Source organism: Muntiacus reevesi, chromosome 21, assembly GCF_963930625.1.
Source record: "Muntiacus reevesi chromosome 21, mMunRee1.1, whole genome shotgun sequence".
NCBI classification, from domain to species: domain Eukaryota; kingdom Metazoa; phylum Chordata; class Mammalia; order Artiodactyla; family Cervidae; genus Muntiacus; species Muntiacus reevesi.
This window is the reverse complement of record NC_089269.1, coordinates 6,498,506-6,520,930: the sequence shown is the minus strand read 5'-3', so window position 1 is coordinate 6,520,930 and position 22,425 is coordinate 6,498,506. Positions and strand designations below refer to the sequence as shown.

At 36.5% G+C, this 22,425-nt stretch overlaps 1 protein-coding gene across 2 annotated transcripts in view; it reads left to right on the top strand.

Annotated features, from left to right (window-relative positions):
- The window catches only part of ALCAM (activated leukocyte cell adhesion molecule), a 212,635-nt gene that overhangs the window by 28,985 nt on the left and 161,225 nt on the right, over positions 1 to 22,425 (top strand). The gene's annotated exons all lie outside the window — the stretch shown is intronic.

Sequence of the window (22,425 nt, the reverse complement as noted above, 5' to 3'; positions counted from 1 at the left end):
TTGCTTATAAAATAATCAAGAAATTTACAAGGTCAGATAGATACAGTTTTCAAAGACAAAGCCACCTTGTTTATTCCAGAAAAATGTATCATCAGCATTACAGCTTGATTTCCAATTTAATCATCACTTTGTTTTAACATAAAGCTTTTCTTTCTGATCTTTTGGTAAGCCTCCAGATTTCCATAGTCTTTTAAAAGTGATGGCCAGCAGTTCATTTATTGCAATAATTAAGATGGATAGCAGCATGCCAGCTAGAATGACTACACTTGTGTTTGTAGTATAAATTATTTTCCTAGCATGAAAACCTCTTTTATGGCTTTTGCTTTGGTCATATTTTTTGTACAGTAAACAATTAAACATAGTACATTTAGGAGAGGTATTTATAAAGAGGCTGGTAGTATTTACCAATTTTTAATCACCATTATTCATGTCTGCATTTTTCTTAGCACTGAAGATTGCCTTTCACTTTGTTCCTTCTGCCAAGAGCAGCAAAAGAAAAGGGCCTCCAGCCTTCATAAGCTTTTTTTTTTTTTAAACTACCTTTACACTTCCTTTATTTTGTTCTTATTCTCAGCCCTTTCCCTTGGGAATCTTAAGTGATTTGGGACAGTTTACTCAAAGTACTTTGAAACACAGCCTTAAATGTGAATTTCTTATAAGGTATATTTGAAACTACTATAAGATACGGATAGCAATAAACTTTTATAAATTTTGAAAAATGCTACTTGAATTTGGTGGCCTTTTCCATCTCAAAATGAATGCATTTCAGATTCTATAGGAATTATTCAGATAAAACTTGGACACTTGTCACCTTATTTCTGTATCTGTTATAGTGCAAAATACATTTAGTTAATATTTGCTGAACTGACTATTTTTGTTCTATACATTTTAGCTTCGGAAGAAACTGCATGTCTGTTATTTCCCTGAAGCTTAAAATAGCTTGCTACATTTACAAGACTCATCTTCCACTTTAAATTTTGTAAATTTGAAAAGATGAAATATAACACTGTGTAAAAATATTAAAATATTAACTTAGTTATTATTTATTTGCCAAAAAACTAGTTAAAACAATTCAAAATAGCTAACAGAAAATACCTAGTCTCAATTAACATTGTATTGCACATATATGCACATATTAGACCTATGTAGATTTATTGGCTACAACTCTTTAAAATTCCTTATCAAATTTCAATATAAACAGTGAATGAAATAAGCAAAAGATTATATCTAGTCATTGTTATTAATGTTAATTTCTCTGTCTCATAATTGTTCACAGCTCTATCTATCACTACGGTTTTGTGTTTTCAATCCAATCTAACAGGTTGGAGTTTTCTGACCATCCAACTGTGAAAACCTTCCCTCCCTGGAAAATCCAAAAGAGCTGGTCAGTTCACACAAAGACAACAAGGGTCACTCTGTTTGGAAAACTTTGGCTTTCTTTCAGCAGAGTTGCCATTGGCCTGAAAATACAGAGTATTCTTAACCACTGGCTTAAATTAACTTGTTTAGCAGACAGCCTCCATCTCTTTGTATAAAAACTGCTCTTAAAAAGTAGCAAATATTATTCTAAATTCCCTTACTCCATCCCTCACTACCATCACCTACTTTCTGTCACAGGTATATTGATACCTTTATTCTTATATACAAATTTTATATGCGTGTATGTTTATATGTATTCTACTCCTGCTTTCAAGTTGAACTTAAAAGTGTAATAGCTGTCTCTTTGGAATTTATATCATGTGTTTAATGGAGCGCCACTGAGACATATAAACCTTGCTGACTTCTGTATACAACTACTTGAGAGGTCTCTTACTACTTAAGGGACTGTGACACAGGAGCAATACAGTGGAGGAGCTAGACAGAATCTTCAGGAGAAGATCATATTCAGATAATTTTCTCATAAGAAATTTGTTTTCCCTCCCAATAAATTCAGTATGGTTGTTTGTTTATTCATTTGTCCAGCAAGTGTTTATTATGGTATTAATAAGGACTTATTAGAAAAGACCCTGATGCTGGGAAAGATTGAAGGCAGGAGGAGAAGGGGATGACAGAAGATGAGCTGGTTGGATGCCATCACCAACTCGATGGACATGAGTTTGAGTAAACTCCGGGAGTTGGTGATGGACAGGGAGGCCTGGTGTGCTGCAGTCCATGGGGTCACAAAGAGTCGGACATGACAGAGAGATTGAACTGAACTGAACTTAACACCTGGAAATGTAGTGGTAGCCAAGATAGACGTAGTCCCTACTTTCACAGAACTTAAAATCTGTCTAAAAAAATTAATAATTTCAACTCTTTCCTAGGGTATTCATCATACCATGTAGAATAAATTATGTAAAGTTTCCACTCCCATACTGTAATCCTTTCAGTGACTACTGCCCTTAATCATTATTAGATAATGATTTGACTCTCAGAAACAAAGTAAATGCCTGTAGATCAGTGGTTATCAACACTGACTGCACCATAGGATCATCTTGGGAGTCTTAAAAAATACTAATAACTGAGTTTCACTGCAGGCAATTAAGTAAAAAAAAAAAACAACTTTGGAGTTGACTCTAATGTGTAGCTATGATCGAGAACCACTGCTTGAGAGTGGAAAGCAGAGAAGAGAAACACTATGTAATTCTGAGATAGTGTATAATGACAAACACCAAGCAAAGAGAATGATAAAAGTAATGCTGAAATATTCCAAGTATATGGCTTATACAGAAAACAAGTGAAACAACTTACTGTTACATAATCTAGTGATTTCATTTGTACTCAATGGAAATTTCTGTCAAGAAATGTGTGAATTCTAGTCACTTTATCATAGTACTAGGAATTTCTTGTCATGAAAATAGTTTACAATGTCATACCTTGCTAACAGGAGCTATATGATTGCAATGAATATAGGACAGATTGGTCTATATTTTAGTCATAATACCTACATGAATTTAAATTTGCTGCTTGTGGCTTTTCTGGCTTCATTTTATCCTCACAGTCACCTTTGATGTTGTAACAAGGCCATCTGAGCAGCTGTCCATTTGCAGTTTCAGTCTCTAAGATCACCAATCTGGGTCACCCAGAATTAGCACAATGGGAAAGGCAGGTTGGACAGGCTGCATTAGAAGTCACAAAGGCAAGTTGTCTAACATTGGTGGGAAGGAGGTAGTATCTGCTGTGAGGTCTTCCATAAAATCCATCAGAGAATCAGAGTGGGTTCAAAGCAAATCAGGGCAGAGGCGTGTGCCCAGTTTCCCTTTGTACGTGTGTGTCTGTGTGTTTGTCTATGGTGTGTCTGTGTTTGTGTACCCTGATATTATTTGTAGCTCCATGGAAATAGGCTTTACTTACTTGGTTAATGATCTAGTGTTGGTTTATTTGGAAACCTAAAGGCTAACTCATTTATTATGCTACCTTTCCATGGCAGGCAGTGCTTCAATACTCTTAACAGCATGCTAGTGACTTAGAGATTGTGAAATCTAGTCACAGTTTGACTCATCTTTCAGTGGCTTCATATCTACAAGTTAGACCTTTCATCTGTGAAAAAAATGGTTGATGATGACATACTGTCTCATGGAATTTGATTAAGGAGTAAACATTAAGAATGATTGTGTGACATTTTGAAAATTCAAATTGCTTTTTAAAAAGTATTTTTAATTATTTTCAAAATTTCCTTTGACATCATCTCATGAGGAAAAAGGTAGAATATTTTCCCAGCAGTTTTTAAGAAATTTAATTTTTGGCCTATCTTTATAATTTTATACATGCTTGCATACAAAACATCACAGCCCATTTATGAAGTTGATAAACATCATATAATATTGAAAGATATTTCTGTTAGGCAACTTTCAATAATTCATGTTAATGGAAGAACATTAATGCAGATCTTGCAAAATGACAGACTGTCAGAATGCTCTCAGGAAGGATGAAGGGCCAGAAAAGCTAGAGGCCCTGTTCTGTATAAATTTGCTACAGTGTCTTTATCAACTGTGGATAATAATTATGTCAGAGACCATGTGATCAAGGAGAGCCTGGCTCAACTGTACATTTAAGAGGAGTTAGGAGTTGGGAGGAAGTGATGTTCAGTTCCCTAAAGCTCACTCTGGGTGCCCCACATGGTAGAAGAGAGTGCATCTGCCAAGGTCTGATGGCAGTAGAAGCAGAATCAAAGAAGTAATAGTAGTAGTCGTAAAGGAGGAGTAGTAATAATAGTCACAGTAGCAGCAGCAGTAGGAGGAGCAAGAGAAACATTAGTAAATAATAGGAGTAATTGAAATAGTACCATGGTATTAGGAGCAGCAAGTGCCATTTATTGATTATTTATTATGTGCAGGCACTGTTATAAGCTCTTTACGTGTTTTAACTCATTTAATTCTCAAATTAGCCCCTAAAACATGGGCTATTCCCATTGTACAGAGATTATCTATGAGGAAATTATTCATCAAAATCAGTAAAGGGACTAAGGGCAAATTGGTATATAGTGTTCAGAGTTTAGAGATGCTGATTATCATCTGTACAGAGCTGAACAGGAGTTTCTTAGCAATGCTGCCTTTAAGGTAACAGAAGTCCTCACTTGACTCCATGAGCAACTACTGACATGAACAGCTTCTAATGCTAAGGGGAAGAATATATAGAAGATTCTAAAGTCCTCTGTGTTTGGGGTTTCATAACCTAGGAGAAAAATTTAACCTAAAATGAAGGAGTATGTGTGTATGTTAGTCGCTCAGTTGTATCTAACTCTTTCTGACCCCATGGACTGCAGCCTGCCAGGCTCCTCTATCCATGGAATTCTCCAGGCAAGAAGACTGGAGTGGGTAGCCATTTCCTACTCCAGGGGATCTTCCCAACCCAGGGATCAAACCCCGTGTCCTCTTGCATTGCAGGCAGACTCCTTATCATCTGAGCCACCAGGAATGATGGAGTAGAATGTATTTATCTTTCAGATGAAAAGTGTACGAAATGGTTTAATCACATGTAACATTTATATTGTAAATAGGAAGAATGGAAAAACTCTCATAGTGGTTAGGGCATTTTATGAACTGCAACAAATTGCTGAAGGAGAAAATGAAATCTTTTCCCTTTGAGATAATTAATATCAGAACTAATAGCATACATATAGAATGATATGAGTAAAACTTAGAGAATGAGAGGATAAGCATCTAGAGTCATTTACAGACCTCTGAGTGTTTAGTGTAAAGTAATTCTTAAATTTTTAGTATCACAGAATTATACTCATAAGGGGAGAAAGAGATTTGTGTGACCAAATAATTAGGACATTCAGCATTTCCACTTTAACAATCTTGAAGCATGTAGTTAAAGAGAAACTTGAAGGCCAAAATTATTAGAAACAAATGTGCCTTATTCTCATTGTTAACTGAAATGGTAGATGATGTTTAAATTGCATAATTATAATTAGTCTGAAATGTGGTATTCAAAATTTAAACAAATATATTCCTCTCATAGTAACACTGTTAAAAGTAAAATAGTGATTTTTTTTACTAAAGGCAGTAAAATTAGTGATCCATTTGCACATCTTGTCTTGCAAGTTGTTAATCTTATATTGTATTTTTGTGTTTGGGAAATGCTCAAATTTTAATTCAGAATCATATTTTTAAGTGCCATGTTGCTTCTTTTATGCATGAGATGATTTACAGTCTTAAGTGCTATGTTCTTTGGAAGAAAAATGACTTAGATATAGCTCCACAAGTCAACAAGAGCAGAAAACAAATGGTGATTTTGTCTAGTTTAAGAAAAAATTTCCCTCTAGTGTTTTGGAAAATACTAGAACAGTATGTAAATAAAAATATGAACTATAAGTTAATGTTCATCCACTATGTTTAATATTTTATATTAAATACTCAGTAACAACCAAAGGTTGTATTAATGAGGATATTAACTAGAATTTCTCCAAGGAAACGTTTTGAACAAAATTATTATAAATCTCATGCATGTAAACTCCTTATCATATGATAAACAATAATAAAAGATTTATCTAAATTTAACATTTCAGATGCTTAAGTTCTGCCTGGATTATATAAACTTGCATATATAATTAGGAAATATATCTTGCCATTCTAGCAGTCCTGGTTCTAAATCAATGTCCCACCCTTAGCTAGCATTGTGATCTTGGATAGATTAATACCATCTCTGAGTTTCCATTTCTTCATCTGTAAAATGTGTATAATGGTAGTATTTACCTTAGTATTCTTGTGATGATTTATTAGTGAATTAAATGCTTGGCACAGTAATTGGTATTTATTATGTCTGCAAAGATTATATTTTAAAATTATCATTTGATTTAAAATATGTATCTGGTAGTAACACCATATATTTTAGGTTAAATATTATAGGCTGGGACATTTATAGAAAGATATATTTGTTTAGTAGTCCTTTCTCATGTTAAATCTCTCTATAAATTTGCTATACAAATAAGGATGAAAAATAGTTTCTCCATCTCTTCTATACATATTTGCACTGCATTTCAATTTTGTAGACCTAGGAATTTGTGCTGTAGTCTCGAACATGTCTAGACTCTATGATAAAATATACCTGACTTATAGATCCTTTTCTGGAACCTAATAACTGGGCACAGGATAAATCACATATTCCATTTCAGTCCTTCTCATCTGTAAAATGAAAGGACTGATATTTAACAAGTTGTTTGGAATTATCAATGTAACAATGCCAAGAATCTCTATTTGATATGCTGCTGCTACTGCTGCTGCTGAGTCGCTTCAGTCGTGCCCGACTCTGTGCGACCCCATAGACGGCAGCCCACCAGGCCCTGGGATTCTCCAGGCAAGAACACTGGAGTGGGTTGCCATTTCCTTCTCCAATGCATGAGATTGAAAAGTGAAAGTGAAAGTGAAAGTGAAATCGTGTCCGACTCTTCATGACCCCATGGACTGCAGCCTACCAGGCTCCTCCATCTATGGGATTTTCCAGGCAAGAGTACTGGAGTGGGCTGCCATTGCCTTCTCCGTCTATTTGATATAGAGCAAGCTTAATACTGGATAGGTAATATAACCACAGCTCCTTTTTATTGCAACATGTGTTTGATCATTGTAGGCTTCCTTTTAGTTACAATCTCTTTTCATCGAAGAAACATAGATGAAAAGTAATAAAACAGAATGTGGAATATTTTTATTGAGTTTTTGCACTCAGTGAATGGAAGAAAATGGTGTAGAACATATTATCTTTACTTAGACCTATAATGGACATGTGCTGTGATGTCATTTATCAAACATTATTAAGTTTAGCAAATGCAGTACTTACTATATGTAAAGCATCATGCCCAACACTGATGGAGGGGAATAAATGTAAGTGTTAATAGCTTAAATAAAGTTCTCCTATTTAGTGACTTAAAATTCAGTGATGCACAGAAACTCAAAGTTTAAGATAAGTAGTGAAAGTGTTTGAAGAGATGCACATTCAAAGTACTGTGAGTTTAGAAGAGAAATATAGATTTTTTTTCAAACTGGGATGAATTGGGTAGCTTCTTTATGCAGCTGACCTATGACATATGGGAAGGCTGCTATGAAGTTTAAGAGTACTTTACAAAACAGCGTGACCAAATAAACTCAAATTTGAGAAAGCTTAGAGCATGTTCAGCGAATATAGGGTGTATCACATGTATGTGTGTGTGGTTGTGTTTCTTGGTGAAAGATGGATTAAGAGTCAGTGTAGTAGGAGATAAAGTTCAAAAATAAAGTTGTAGTTAAACTGGAGGAGAATTTGAATTCAAAGATGAACGGTGTGGAGCTTATTTTGTAAATGTATCAAAAGCTTTTATGACTGAGGGAATGAAGAGACTACTTGTATTTGAGAAAGGCAAGTCTGATGATAGTATTTAAGATATGTTTGAGGAGAAAGTTTAGAAAGAAGGAGAGCATTTAAGAAGCTATAATGAAGGTAAGAGACAAACTCAATCTGATCAACAGCATTGAGAGCAGAAGTGGTAGAGCTGATTCAAGAGAGATATTAGATAAAGCACCAGCAAGATCTGTGCCAGCTCAGAAAATTTTGGCTTCTCTCTAGAGTACTGTTTTGCATGCACTGTCGGGCTAGCAGCCTGAAACTGTTGCAGACTCTTCTTTAGAGAGCATATATATTCCACTATATAATTGTAAGGGATTTGATTTAGGTCATACCTGAATGGTCTAGTGGTTTTCCCTACTTTCTTCAATTTAAGTCTGAATTTGGCAATAAGAAGTTCATGATCTGAGCCACAGTCAGCCCCCCATCTTGTTTTTGCTGACTGTATAGAGCTTATCCAGGGAATATCTGATGGATGCCCATTTTTCCATGCTTATTTATTGAGAGACTCCAGGCAAGATGCCTAAATTTTCTCTTTCTCGATAAATATGGATTACTTGCCTTCACCACTTTGGTCTCAGAGAGATTTTATGGATTAATTAGTTGAGATAAAGTTCTTTAGGAAAAAAAACTATGGGACATATAGTTTTCCTGAAACAAATAAATCTTATTAGTGTCTCAAGTCTATGCTTTGGAAATAAATTTTTAAAAGGCAGAAATTGTGTGAAGTGAAAGATAAGTAGAGATCTCCAGATAAGTGATCTCCTAAGGACCAGCTTTTGCAAGGAAATGAAAATTTTTGTCCACTGACAACAGTTTATAGATACTCCCTCCAGAAAACAACCAGCCCCATGGCCAAATTAGTAAAAATGGTAGAAACATTTATTGGTTTTCTTCTGGAAACAACATGAACCAGCAAGTATGTTGAATCAAAGTAGCCATATATAAATTAGTTTTACTTGAGAATGTCAAGCCCAGAAGGTTTTCTTCTGGAAACAACATGAACCAGCAAGTATGTTGAATCAAAGTAGCTATATATAAATTAGTTTTACTTGAGAATGTCAACCCCAGAAGGTGTTAATGATAATTAAAAAAAGAAAAGAAAAAAAAATCTTTTTCCATCAAGATTTTTGTCTTTGTGCTCTTTCTTCTTAAATCAACCCTATAATTTTATGTCAAAAGATACAGCTTCATTATACTTTTACCAATGGCATGGAAGTGGTCAAACAGGAGATGGCAAGAGTGAACATCGACATTTTAGCAATCAGTGAAATAAAATGGACTGGAATGGATGAATTTAACTTAGATGACCATTACATCTACTACTGTGGGCAAGATTCCCTTGGAAGAAATGGAGTAGCCATCATAGCCATCAATAAAAGAGTCCAAAATACAGTACTTAGATGCAATCTCAAAAATGACAGAATGCTCTCTGTTCGTTTCCAAGGCAAACCATTCAATATCACAGTAATCCAAGTCTATGCCCTGACCATAATGCTGAAAAGGCTGAATTTGAACAGTTCTATGAAGACCTGCAAGAAGTTCTAGAACTAAAACCCAAAAAAGATGTTCTTTTCTTTATAGGGGACTGGAATGCAAAAATATGAAGTCAACAGATACCTGGAGTAACAGGCAAATTTGGCCTTGAAGTACAAAATGAAGCAGGCCAAAGGCTAACAGAGTTTTGCCAAGACAATGCACTGGTCATAACAAACACTCTCTTCCAACAACACGAGAGAAGACTCTACACATGGACATCACCAGGTGGTCAACACCGAAATCAGATTGATTATATTGTTTGCATCCAAAGATAGATAAACTCTATACAGACAGCAAAAACAAGACTGGGAGCTGACTGTGGCTCAGATCATGAACTTTTTATTGCCAAATTCAGACTTAAATTGAAGAAAGTAGGGAAAACCAGTAGACCATTCAGGTATGATCCAAATCAAATCCCTTACAATCATATAGTGGAAGTCACAAATGATTCAAGGGATTAGATGTTATAGACAGAATGCCTGAAGAACTATGGACAGAGGTTCATGACATTGTACAGGAGACAGGGATCAAGACCATCCCCAAGAAAAAGAAATGCAAAAAGAAAAATGGTTGTCTGAGGAGACCTTACAAATACCTTAGAAAATAAGAGAATCTAAAGGCAAAGGAGAAAAGGAAAGATATACCCATTTGAATGCAGACTTCTAAAGAATATCATGGAGAGATAAGAAAGTCTTCCTCAGTGATCAGTGCAAAGAAATAGAAAAAAACAATAGAATGGGAAAGACTAGAGATCTCTTCAAGAAAATTAGAGATACCAAGGGAATATTTCATGAAAAATGAAGTCACTCAGTCACGTCTGACTCTTTGCGACCCCATGGACTGCAGCCTACCGGGTTCCTCCATCCATGGGATTTTCCAGGCAAGAATACTGGAGTGGGTTGCCATTTCCTTCTCCAGAGATGCACACAATAAAGGACAGAAATGGAATGGACATAACAGAAGCAGAAGATATTAAGAAGAGGTGGCAGGAATACAGAGGAGAACTATACAAGCAAGATCTGCATGACCCAGATAACCACAATGGTGTGATCACTCACCTAGAGCCAGACATCCTGGAATGTGAAGTCAAGTAGGCCTTAGGAAGCATCACTATGAACAAAGCTAGTGAAGGTGATGGAATTCCAGTTGAGCTATTTCAAATCCAAAAGATGATGCTGTGAAAGTGCTGCACTCAATATGCCAGCAAATTTGGAAAACTCAGCAGTGGCCACAGGACTGGAAAAGGTCAGTTTTCATTCCAATCCTTAAGAAAGGCAATGCCAAAAAATATTCAAACTACTACACAATTGTACTCATCTTACATGCCAGCAAAGTAATGCTCAAAGTTCTCCAAGCCAGGCTTCAACAGTATGTGAACTGTGAACTTCCAGATGTTCAAGCTGGATTTAGAAAAGGCAGAGGAACCAGAGATCAAATTGCCAACATCTGCTGGATCATTGAAAAAGCAAGAGAGTTCCAGAAAAACATCTATTTCTGCTTTATTGACTACGCCAAAGCCTTTGACTGTGTGGATCACAATAAACTGTGGAAAATTCTGAAAGAGATGGGAATACCAGACCACCTGACCTGCCTTTTGAGATACCTGCATGCAGGTCAGGAAGAAACAGTTAGAACTGGACATGGAACAACATACTGGTTCCAAATAGGAAAAGGAGTATGTCAAGGCTGTGTATTGTCACACTGCTTATTTAACTTATATGCGGAGTACGTCATGAGAAACGCTGGGCTGGAAGAAGCACAAGCCGGAATCAAGACTGCTGGGAGAAATATCAATAACCTCAGATATACAGATGACACCCTTATGGCAGAAAGTGAAGAACTAAAGAGCCTCTTCTTGAAAGGGAAAGAGGAGGGTGAAAAAGTTGGCTTAAAACTCAACATTCAGAAACTAAGATCATGGCATCTGGTCCCATCACTTCATGGCAAATAGATGGGGAAACAGTGACTGACTTCATTTTTCTGGGCTCCAAAATCACTGCAGATAGTGACTGCAGCCATGAAATTAAAAGATGATTATTCCTTGGAAGGAAAGTTATGACCAACCTATACAGCATATTACAAAGCAGAGACATTACTTTGTCAACAGAGGTCAATCTAGTCAAGGCTATGGTTTTTCCAGTGGTCCTGTATGGATGTGAGAGTTGGACTATAAAGAAAACTGAGTGCTGAAGAATTAATGCATTTGAACTGTGGTGTTGGAGAAGACTCTTGAGGCTCCCTTGGACTGCAAGGAGATCCAACCAGTCCATCCTAAAGGAACTCAGTCCTGGGTGTTCATTGGAAGGACTGATGCTGAAGCTGAAACTCCAATACTTTGGCCACCTAATGTGAACAGCTGACTCATTTGAAAATACCCTGATGCTGGAAAGATTGAGGGCAGGCGGAGGAGGGGACGACAGAGGATGAGATGCTTGGATGGCATCACCAACTCGACAGACATGGTTGGACTCCGGGAATTGTTGATGGACAGGGAGGCCTGGCATGCTGTGGTTCATGGGGTCTCAGAGAGTCGGACACGACTGATTGACTGAACTGAACTGAACTTAACAATAAAAAATCAGAAAAAGAAATTAAGGAATCAGTCCCATTCACCATTGCAACAAAAAGAATTAATTTTCTAAGAATAGACTTACCTAAGGAGACGAACTGTACATAGAAAAGTATAAGACACTGATGAAAGAAGTCATAGGCGATGTAAACAGATGGAGAGATATTCCTTGTTCCTGGGTCGGACTATATTAGTCGGTAATGACTATATTACCAAATGCAAATTACAGAGTCAATGTGATCCCTATCAAATTACCAATGGCATTTTTCACAGAACTAGAACAAAAAGTTTCACAATTCATGTGGAAACACAAAGACCGTGAATTGCCTAAGCAGTCTTGAGAATGGAATGGAACTGGAGGAATCAACCTTCCTGTTTTTAGTTTTTTATGGAACTTTCATACTGTTCTCTTCAGTGGCTCTACCGATTTATATTCCCATCAACAGTGCAAGAAGATTCTCTTTTCTCCACAGCCTCTCCAGCATTTGTTGTTTTTTTTTTTTTGATGAAGGCCATTCTGACTGGTGTGAGGTGATACCTCTTTGTAGTTTTGATCTGCCTCAGGAATAGAGACACAGACAATAGCGGGATGAGTTGGGAGTTTGGGACTGAACTGTGTGCACTGCCGTGTGTAAAACAGGGAGCTCGTGAGAAATGAGTGTAGTGCAGGGAGCTCAGCTTCGTGCTCTGTGTGGTCTAGGTGGGTGGGACGGAGGGAGGGAAAGAGGTCCAGGAGGGAGGGGATCTTTGTCAACATATAGCTGATTCACTTCATTATACAGCAGAAACTAACACATCTTTTTGAAACATGTATACCCAAATAAAAAATTTAAAAAGAGAATTGAGCTTCATTTCCCAAAATGAGCATTTGTTGTGTGCCCACTGTGTGCCTGGTACATCTATAAGTTTCTGTTTTAGCCATCTGGAAATGTAAGTGTAAGATGGATGGGGCTTATATATGTGTGTGTGTATATATATATATATATATATAAAATCAAATATAAATCCTTTTTTTGGCATTTTTGAAGAATCATAAGTATTATTTCATATTTTAAAGTGAGAGATTAGCAAATACTAAATACTTTAAAAAATTTCCTAAAGTGTACATGCTTCAATTTTCCTGTAGACAACTGAGTTACTTCACATCATAGAGTCACTGTTGGATGTTCTCCTTCCTCTTTTCCTTTCTTCTTCTTCATGTATACATGATCTTCAAGTGATCGCATTTATATTGGTTCTCAACAATAAAAATTTAGAACAATTCATTGACATATAACTCAGTTTAAGTCATGTTTGTGGACACCCAAACTGATAGAATGCATACATGTTGTTTTGGTGATATGAATCAACATAAATCAGGGGTTCTTAATGTGGATTTCACAGACACGTTGAGGTATCTGCTCACTTGCATTCTTCTGAAGAGAATTTTCATTGCTTTTCTTGGTTTCTCAAAAAGGCCTTTACCTCTGGAAGGACAAAAACCAGTGTAATAGAAAGTTTTAAAAAGCCAATAGACAGTGAATGTTCACACATCTCTGTGGAAGCCCCTTTCAAATACCAGACATCTGAATTGTCCTTTAGAAAGAACTGGATAGGAATTGATTCAGGGTTGTGCTCACTAAAGAGTTCCTGAAGTTCCTTCATTCCACAAGTAGCATGCAGACTAGTAAACAGTTACAAGAAATGGAGATACCTGAGTACCCCAGATGTGAAAAATGAGAAGTCTGCTCTTTTATGGCTCTAGGTTGAGCTGCTTTCTTCTTTCCAACTTGCCATGTATAGAACACTTATAGAAACAGACAAAACTTGCCTTTCTTTTAAAAAAGGTGCTCCAAAAGTGTTCAGTGCCTAGATATGTAATGCCCTTTATTATATTCTCAGAGTTCTATATCAAAGAACATTGAAAATACTGTTTTAACTTAGCAAAATTCAAGGTCAGGTTCCACACGTTGCTATCCGCTCTAAGAGAATCAAAATCTGGTTCCAAGAATGTTAGCTTTGAGGAAATATCACATCTAAATATTGCATCTAAACTTCAGCCAGAATCAACTAACCATAGACTGAACTCTCAGGGAGCTGAACTGATTTGGTAGACAAGAGCATTTGGAATTATATATTTGAATTTTGAAAATTGTTTCCCATTAAATAATAATTTTTAGTATTATCTTCCTCAGCTCATAGAGCATTTATTTCTTAATGCCACTCCTGAGTCATTCAATTCAGTGATGGCGTTCCAGAAGGTGCCAGGTTCTCTCTCTGGATGTACTCAGTGCAGTCAAATTGACACGCACAATCACAGCTAGCTATAATGCACTAGGATGGGGACAATAATGTAGATATTGCTGTGGGAACATAAATGAGGCAGCAATATATTTTGGTGGAGGTGTGGAAGATGTCTGTGCAGAAGAGAGGAAGGCAAAACGACAGAGATTTGTCATCTCTGTGGGAGTATGGGGTTAAAAGATTCAGGGGTTTAACACACAATTTGGTTGCATTTTAAGGCATGAAATGAATGATAAATTAGTAACTTTGGAGCAATATTTTTCAGGATTGGCAACCTGTGGGCAAATAATTTAGTAAACATTTGTTTATAATCCTGAGTCTATTTAAAATATATTTTAGATATGACATGTTTTACTTATACTATCTCCGTTAATAGTAGCAATAACCTTCTGAGATAAGAGTTGTTAGCTTTATTTCAGAGAGTGAAAAATAGCTTCAGAGAGAGTAAACAAATGGCACTGGTCACAGTTACTAATCACCACTAATGTTCTAGCTGACTGAATTAAATATAAGACAAAAACCTATGATAGGAGGAAAACACTGTGGAATTGATAGAAAAAATGGAAAAATATCGGTGCTGTTTCTTTTGTGGTTCATGAAAATTCTGTGTCGAGTATAACATTGAAAATATAAAGTCTCAATGTCCACATATTCTATTTTTAATAAACTTTTATCATAAGAAGCTAATCAAATTGCACTATTTCCCAGAGTTTTCTCAAACTTATGTCCATCGAGTTGGTGATGCCATCCGACCATCTCATCCTCTGTCATCGGCCCTTCTCCTCCTGCCTTCAATCTTTCCCAGCATCAGGGTCTTTTCCAGTGAGTCGCTCTTTGCATCAGGTGGCCAAAGTAATGGAGCTTCAGCTTCAGCTTCAGTCCTTCCGATGAATATTCAGGGTTGATTTCCTTTCAGATTGACTGGTTGGATCTCCTTGTTGTCCAAGGGGCTCTTAAGAATCTTCTCCAGTACCACAGTTTGAAGTCATCAGTTCTTCAACATTCAGCCTTTTTTACTGTCCAGCTCTCACATCTGTACATGACTCCTGGAGAAAACATAGCTGACCTTTGTCAGCAAAGTAATGTCTCTGCTTTTTAGTACAGTCTAGGTTTGTCATAGACTTTCTCCTAAGGAGCAAGTGTCAAGTTCTGTACTAATTCTAACTCTTTGTCAGGACCATGTTTGTTTCTCTAATGACTAAAATTTGTATTAGTGCAGTAACCAAATTACTTTAGTTGGTAACAGTATTTTCACAGATTTTACCAGAAAATTATATACACTCATGTCATTTTATTCTGCAAATTAATGCTGTTCTAATTTAATATAAAGAAAAGTTCCCTTAATATTTAAGTCTAAAGAAATCCACACATTAACAAACCTTGTTCCTGTAGTTAAGAGTTCATACACTTTTCATAGAGGGAGAGTAGAACTTATAAGAGTTTAATTATATATACAGTAACTTTGATTCATGTGTCAAATAAGCTACCTGTATTTGAATAGTTTGGGGAAAATACACCTAGTATTTTTTTAAATAAATGATTTCTTATTAAAGTGGTTTTGCTAATGAAAAAAATAAAATAAAAAATAAAATAAAATTTCAAATTGCTCATTTAGTAACATTTTCAGTGCATATACCAAGAATACTACTACTCCAGATACACATGTTTTTTAGAAGTTAACAGTACCAGCTCAGAAACTACACATCTTTACTAGAAAATTGCTTTAGTTTTCCATGCCCCAACTTCCTCATGTATGAGAAATGGTATCTTATATTACTTCATAGGGTTATTGCAAGTATCAAGTATATAAATACATGTCAGTCAGTTCAGTCACTGAGTCATGTCCAACTCTTTGCGACCCCATGAACTGCAGCACACCAGGCCTTCCCGTCCATCACCAACTCCCTGAGCTTGCTCAAACTCATGTCCATTGAGTCAGTGAAAATACTGTTACCAACTAAAGTAATTTGGTCTTTTCCAGTGAATCGGCTCTTTGCATCAGGTGGCCAAAGTATTGGAGTTTCAGCTTCAGCATCAGTCCTTCCAATGAATATTCAAGACTGATTTCCTTTAGTATGGATTGGTTGGATCTCCTTACAGTCCAAGGGACTCTCAAGAGTCTTCTCCAACACCACAGTTCAAAAACATCAGTTCTTTGATGCTCAGCTTTCTTTATAGTCCAACTCTCACATACATACATGACTACTGGAAAAACCATAGCGTTGACTAGACGGGCCTTTGTTGGTCAAGTAATGTTTCTGCTTTTTAATATGCTATCTAGGTTGGTCATAGCTTTTCTTCCAAAGAGCAAGCATCTTTTAATTTCATGGCTGCAATCACCGTCAGCAGCGATTTTGGAGCCCCCCAAAATAAAGAGTCACTTAAAAAAAATAAAGACTCACTGTTTCCATTGTTTCCCCACCTATTTGCCCTGAAGTGATGGGACTGGATACCATGATCTTAGTTTTTTGAATGTTGAGTTTTAAGCCAGCTTTTTCACTCTCCTCTTTTACTTTCATCAAGAAGCTTTTTAGTTCTTCTTCGCTTTCCGCCATAAGGGTTGTATTTAAATACATGTAAAACATGTAAATACATTTTACATACAGGCAAATACATATATGTTTAAATACCTATAAAAAATCATGGTGTTTAAATACATGTATAATGGTATTGAATTGAGTATTAGCCACAGTATGCTCTCAATAAATTATATCTATTATTTGCTATTATTTTCTCATTTAATTCTCACAAAAAAACTTATTAAGTACTTAGTCCGAATTTATAAGGAGCCATGCTCTCCTAAATTATACATCTAGTCAAATATCAGAATTCATATTAATACTTAGAATTTTTGAATCCAAAAATCTTGTTATTTTTCCTATGCTGAAAATGCAAGGGCATTTCAGAGCAAAAACATGTTGGTATAAGAATGAGAACTTTTATGGTATTATACTGAAGAATTAAATTTGCTTCTCTTAGAATTTGGGGTAGATAATATTAAATAATTGTAAGGCCATTTTGGGCTCCCCAGGTGGCTCTGTGGTGAAGAACCCAGCTGCCAGTGCAGCAGGTGCAGGAGACACAAGTTTGCCTCCTGGGTCAAGAAGATCCCTTGGAGGAGGGCATGGCAACCCACTGCAGTATTCTAGGCTTCCCTGGTGGCTCAGTGGTGAAGAATCCACCTGCAATACAGGAGATGTGGGTTTGATCCCTGGGTTGGGAGGATCCCTTGGAGAAGGAAATGGCGACCCACTCCAGTATGCTTGCCTGGAACATTTCATGCACAGAGGAGCCTGGCAGGCTACGTACAATCCATGGAGTTGCAAAGAGTCGGATACAACTGAGCACACCTGCTAAGTGAATGAAGCCTGATTCGCAGGCTAGAGAGTAAGTTCTTTTTCCTCTTCTTCACCTATCATAATCTATCAACAAAGATTTGTTTCTTTGAAATAGCTATAGTGTTCTAACATGACTTCATTGTTTTGATGTCATTTTAGTGTGGCTGGGGCTTCACATCTATATTCCGATGAGGTCATCCTTACTTCTCTTGCCAATCTTGTCCTTTCCCAAAGAAACCTGCCATTTTTCGTCACCTTTAGACATATCCAAAAGACTGAGCACCTGCTATGTGCCTGCCATTGCACTCCGTACCCTGAAGTAAGTGGAGGAAGTAGAACTTGGACTCTGGCCTCCAGCTTGTGGGTGGCACATGTTCTGCTATTTTGAGTTTCATTCTAGAGAAGCGACTTAGCAGCAGCAGCAGCTAGACATAGGAAGAATGGGGCTCAAAGATGTAAATTATTATAGCCATAAATAGAGGAATAAGCGCTAAAATTCTGAATGTTTGCAGTCATGTTCTGTGCTTCATAATTTTTAAGTACTTCTATAATTCTTTCAGTGTAAGTGTTAGTCTTTCTGAAAAGATTACTTTCTTACTTGAGTTCAGGCTGTGCTATATGTTTGGTGACACAATGGTTCCATTTCCTTTACCTTTTTTTTTCGTGTGTCTGTATAATATCTAGTGAGGCTTGAGGAATTTTCTCTTCATCCAGAGGAGACCCTCTCAAATTGTCAGAGGAGGAGCTTCTATTAGAGGAATATTGTTCTTTTAGAGCTCCAGCTGAGCACTTTGGAGTCTAGGAAACTGATTTTTGTTCTCCAGAAATGATTTAAAGAATAATTTATTATAAAGATTAAATGTATTGCACTGTAAAAATCAAATAGATTACACTATAAAAATCACATAATTATTCCTGTAAAACTACAGATGAAAGCGAGCAGAGAAAATTATAGTGTAAAGTTTTTAATTAGCTTCTGATTAGCTGCAAACTTATGTTTTAAATGTACCATTCAGTACCTTATAATAACCAGGCATAGATTAAATAGCCACTGGTATGTACATAGTAAAAAGATTAATACTACAACTAGTAGGCAGTTTTTGCTGGTGTACTTTGATACTTTTTACAGTAAAGTGGGGGCAGATTCTGCAGAATTGGAGTATCCATCACATGATTATTGGAGTGGCAGAATAGTCTGTCAGAACGTGAGCAGCAGACTTTACCTAGTTGCTCTGTGCTTGGTGATTTGTTCACTTCTTAGAAACGTAGAAGTCTCTCTTTCAAAAATGAGATCCTTGGAAGATTTCAATGATTTACTTTAATAGGGGACCTGTACTTCGAGTAGAAGGGAATGCTGGCCTTCAGATCATAGCAAAACTACACTCTACTTTGCTATTTTTGTAGGCGCTCTCTTGCTCATTTTAGGTTATGCACTTGTTCCTCATTTTAGGGTTATAAACTAGAAACTTAATTTGAGTGAAAGTTTGGGTATTTTTTGATATATATATAGTGACTTTAAGTTGGTGAGTGACTTTGGGTAAATCATTCAAGTTATATAGACTTTAGTTTTCAAGCTGATAAACTAGCAGTTTGAATTAAATTATAGGTGGTGTCAAATAAAAATAATCATCTTTCTATATTTATTCTACTTTTGAAGGTTCTTGGCCCCTAAGTTATTTCAATACTATCTTAGAAATCAAAAATACTTAAAAGGGTTTTAAAAAGCAACCCCTCAATATTCTGACATAAAGAAAAACTTTCAGTTGCTTTCCAGTTATACAGTTTGTTAACTGCTTAAGCAACGAGGATTCTTCTGAATTAGACTTTGGATCTCACTTGGCAAAATACCATAAAGTTCATAAGCCTACCTAGAATTTAGGAAGACTTAGATTCAATCCCCAGACATCTCTACTGGGACAGTGATGATTGTTTCTATCTTTTTGGTTACTTTTAAGATTAACAGAAAATGGAGGAACGAATATAACAGCTGGCCAAAAAATTCAAGAGTGTATAGCATTATCTGCTTTTGTGGAAGACTTTCCTTGGGGGTATGACTGGTCTTGGATATGTTAAAGGAGGTTGCTGCTGCTGTTTAGTCACTCAGTTGTGCCCGGCTCTGTGACCGCCGTGGACTGTAGCCCACCAGGCTCCTCTGTCAGTGGGATTTCCCAGGCAAGAATACTAGAGTGGGTTGCCATTTCCTACTCCAGGGGATCTTCCCAACTCAGGGATCAAACCTGCATCTCTTGCATCTCCTATATTGGCAGGCAGATTCTTTACCATTGAGTCGTCTGGGAAGCCTAAAGGTCTGGACAATGTAGAATTGCTATTTGCTTCAAATGCAAAATGTAAATTAGCATACAACATATTGTTCCCTGAATATTATAGATATGACTAGAATTAACAGCAAAAATGAATCACTAGACTTTTGTAAATGTATTTTTTTAATGTTTCCATTATTGATCAAATATAAGCATAATTTAACAGTACAGGTAGTTTTGTATTTATATGCAATGATTCAATGATTGAGAGAGTTCTCTTACAGTTGAACAGTCATCCTTCTGGAGACACAGAGATTCTGCTGCCTTCCTCAGTGCCAGTGGGAACTGTCTGGCTTTGAAGAAACCTTTAAGGAGTGGGAAAGGAAGGAGAAGTAAAGGAAATCATCTTCTTTCCTTCTCCACTGCCCACACTTTCCAAAGAACTATCTCTAGCTCTTAGTAGCTCCTTGCGCAGCAGGGAGATGGAGGGAAGCAGACACATGGGGAGAGGGCAGCCAGGATAACGAGGAAAGCGGGATGGCTGGCCAAGGTTCTCTCTCATTCTGACCAGAAGACTCCTGTTGGCTCTGCTCCTCCTTTTTCCCGGGAAACTGTGGCTGCCCCTGACACAACTGTGTCTTTCTCTCATCTGTAATAAAGAGATGGAGGAGAGATGGAGGAGAAGGGAGAGGAAGATCTGAGTGAGAGGCAGAGAGAAAAAAAGGTGGGATGTGGATAGAAGGGCAAACTCTATGTTGCCTTAAAACTCCCCTTGCTGCTAACTCTTGCCCTCTGTTCAGTTTCATCATCATAGGCCCAAGGTTGCCTCTGAGTGGTGAAGGAAAGAACGGGCCTGAAGACAGTGAAACTGTAGTCTTCCTCAGTATCTACCATTCTTCATCCATTTCCCTGCCTTGTCTGACACTTTACTTAAAGCAAGGACTCTTTAACACCTGAACTTCTGAAAGGGAGTCCTTAAATGAGCTTCACAATGTTCTTTAGCAAAGTTTGGAGTGTTTTTGAGGGTTTGTATGGAGAGAGTACATAGAATTGACTAGATTCTTAGATTAACCTGGACTTCATTTTGGTTCAGTGTAACCTAACCCATGTGTACTTTCCGACTCTTTCCTTGATTTCTCCTTGCCAAGTCTTCATCACCTTTTATTTTGCTTCTCTCAGCTCTTCTAGAAATTTAACTACTATGTGCACAATTCTTTTCATTGGAGAATGTTTACAAATTGTATGCAAAGGACGTTTCCAGACATGAGCAGAAATACTCATCCAAAGATGGATGAGCATGGACCAGCATCCAGACATGCTCATCCAGACGTGTCAATTTTAGAATTAGACACAATTTATAATATTTATTAAAATGATAGGCAAATCAAAGGTTAGATTGAGATAAGATATATTTTGTCCCTCTAGCCCCTATACAGAACAATTTTGAAAAAGAAAGAAAAACATTTAAAAATCCTTGATTTATAACCTTGAAGCACCTGAACTAAATATTAGAATGCCTAGAAAGATCATGAGTTGCTGTCTTCTCTTAGAATCACACTACTCATATCCTTGGTAAACTCCCAGGACTGCATAAATATTATCAGACAACCTTAGAATTAGATGCTTCAGTTTTTCGACCTGAACTTTTCCAGGGCTAAAAGGCCCTTTTGACACAATGTTCCTCTTAAGGTTTAATGAACCTGGAAACAATAATAAAATCTAAAAAAAAGAAAACCAGGGACATTAGAGTATTTTTTACCTCTTAATTTTTCACCCTTATAAGCCACTTTTTTTTAATTTGAAAAAAAATTTCTAATGGTTCTTCTTTGCAACTGTGACTATCTTCTATGATAGTCATGTTTTCTGGCACTGGAAGAGATTAGTTGAGTCCTCTGTACATATTTTTTAGAATACTACATATAATGCATGTATTAGAAATACTAGTAATGTATATACAAACATTTTAATGTATATATATAAATTCATTATATATAGAATTTCTGCTAATCTCATTAAAGAAGGAATGAGATATTGAACAAAGTGCAATAGTAGATATTACAGTCTTCTAATAAATACTCAGAATTTCTACTTTTAAAAGGTAATTCATGGAGCACTGCATTTATATATCTTTTAATAATTCCACCGTTTGTATCTCCTATGGAGATATGGTAGTTGTATGGATCATTATACAAAGCAGAGGTGGATCAATACTATTAGTGTCTGAAACTGTTAACCAAAAATATTTATTAAAACTGAAGTGTGTGTTTGTGAGGGCATGCAAAAAAACAAACTGGAGCCACAGTGTGTTGGAGTTGGTCTCCAGAAGAGAATTGGTGTCACCAGGTCCTTAAAGGAAGAATAAATCTTTAATCTTTATGACCTAGTGATTTACATTTGTCCATTTATACTCAATATAATCTTCACATTGGACAAAGCAAAATACTTTTAGTAAATTTATGTTAATATTCTTCCTTCCAGATTTAAAAAAAACATCAAGCATAACATGATTGCCTTCTAACTTTTGGAATCTATGCTTCCATTTTATGACCAACTTCAGATAATAAACACTAAACCAGTGTCTTGGACTTCCCTGGTAGTCCAGTGGTTAAGACTTCATGCTTCCACTGAAAGGGGCATG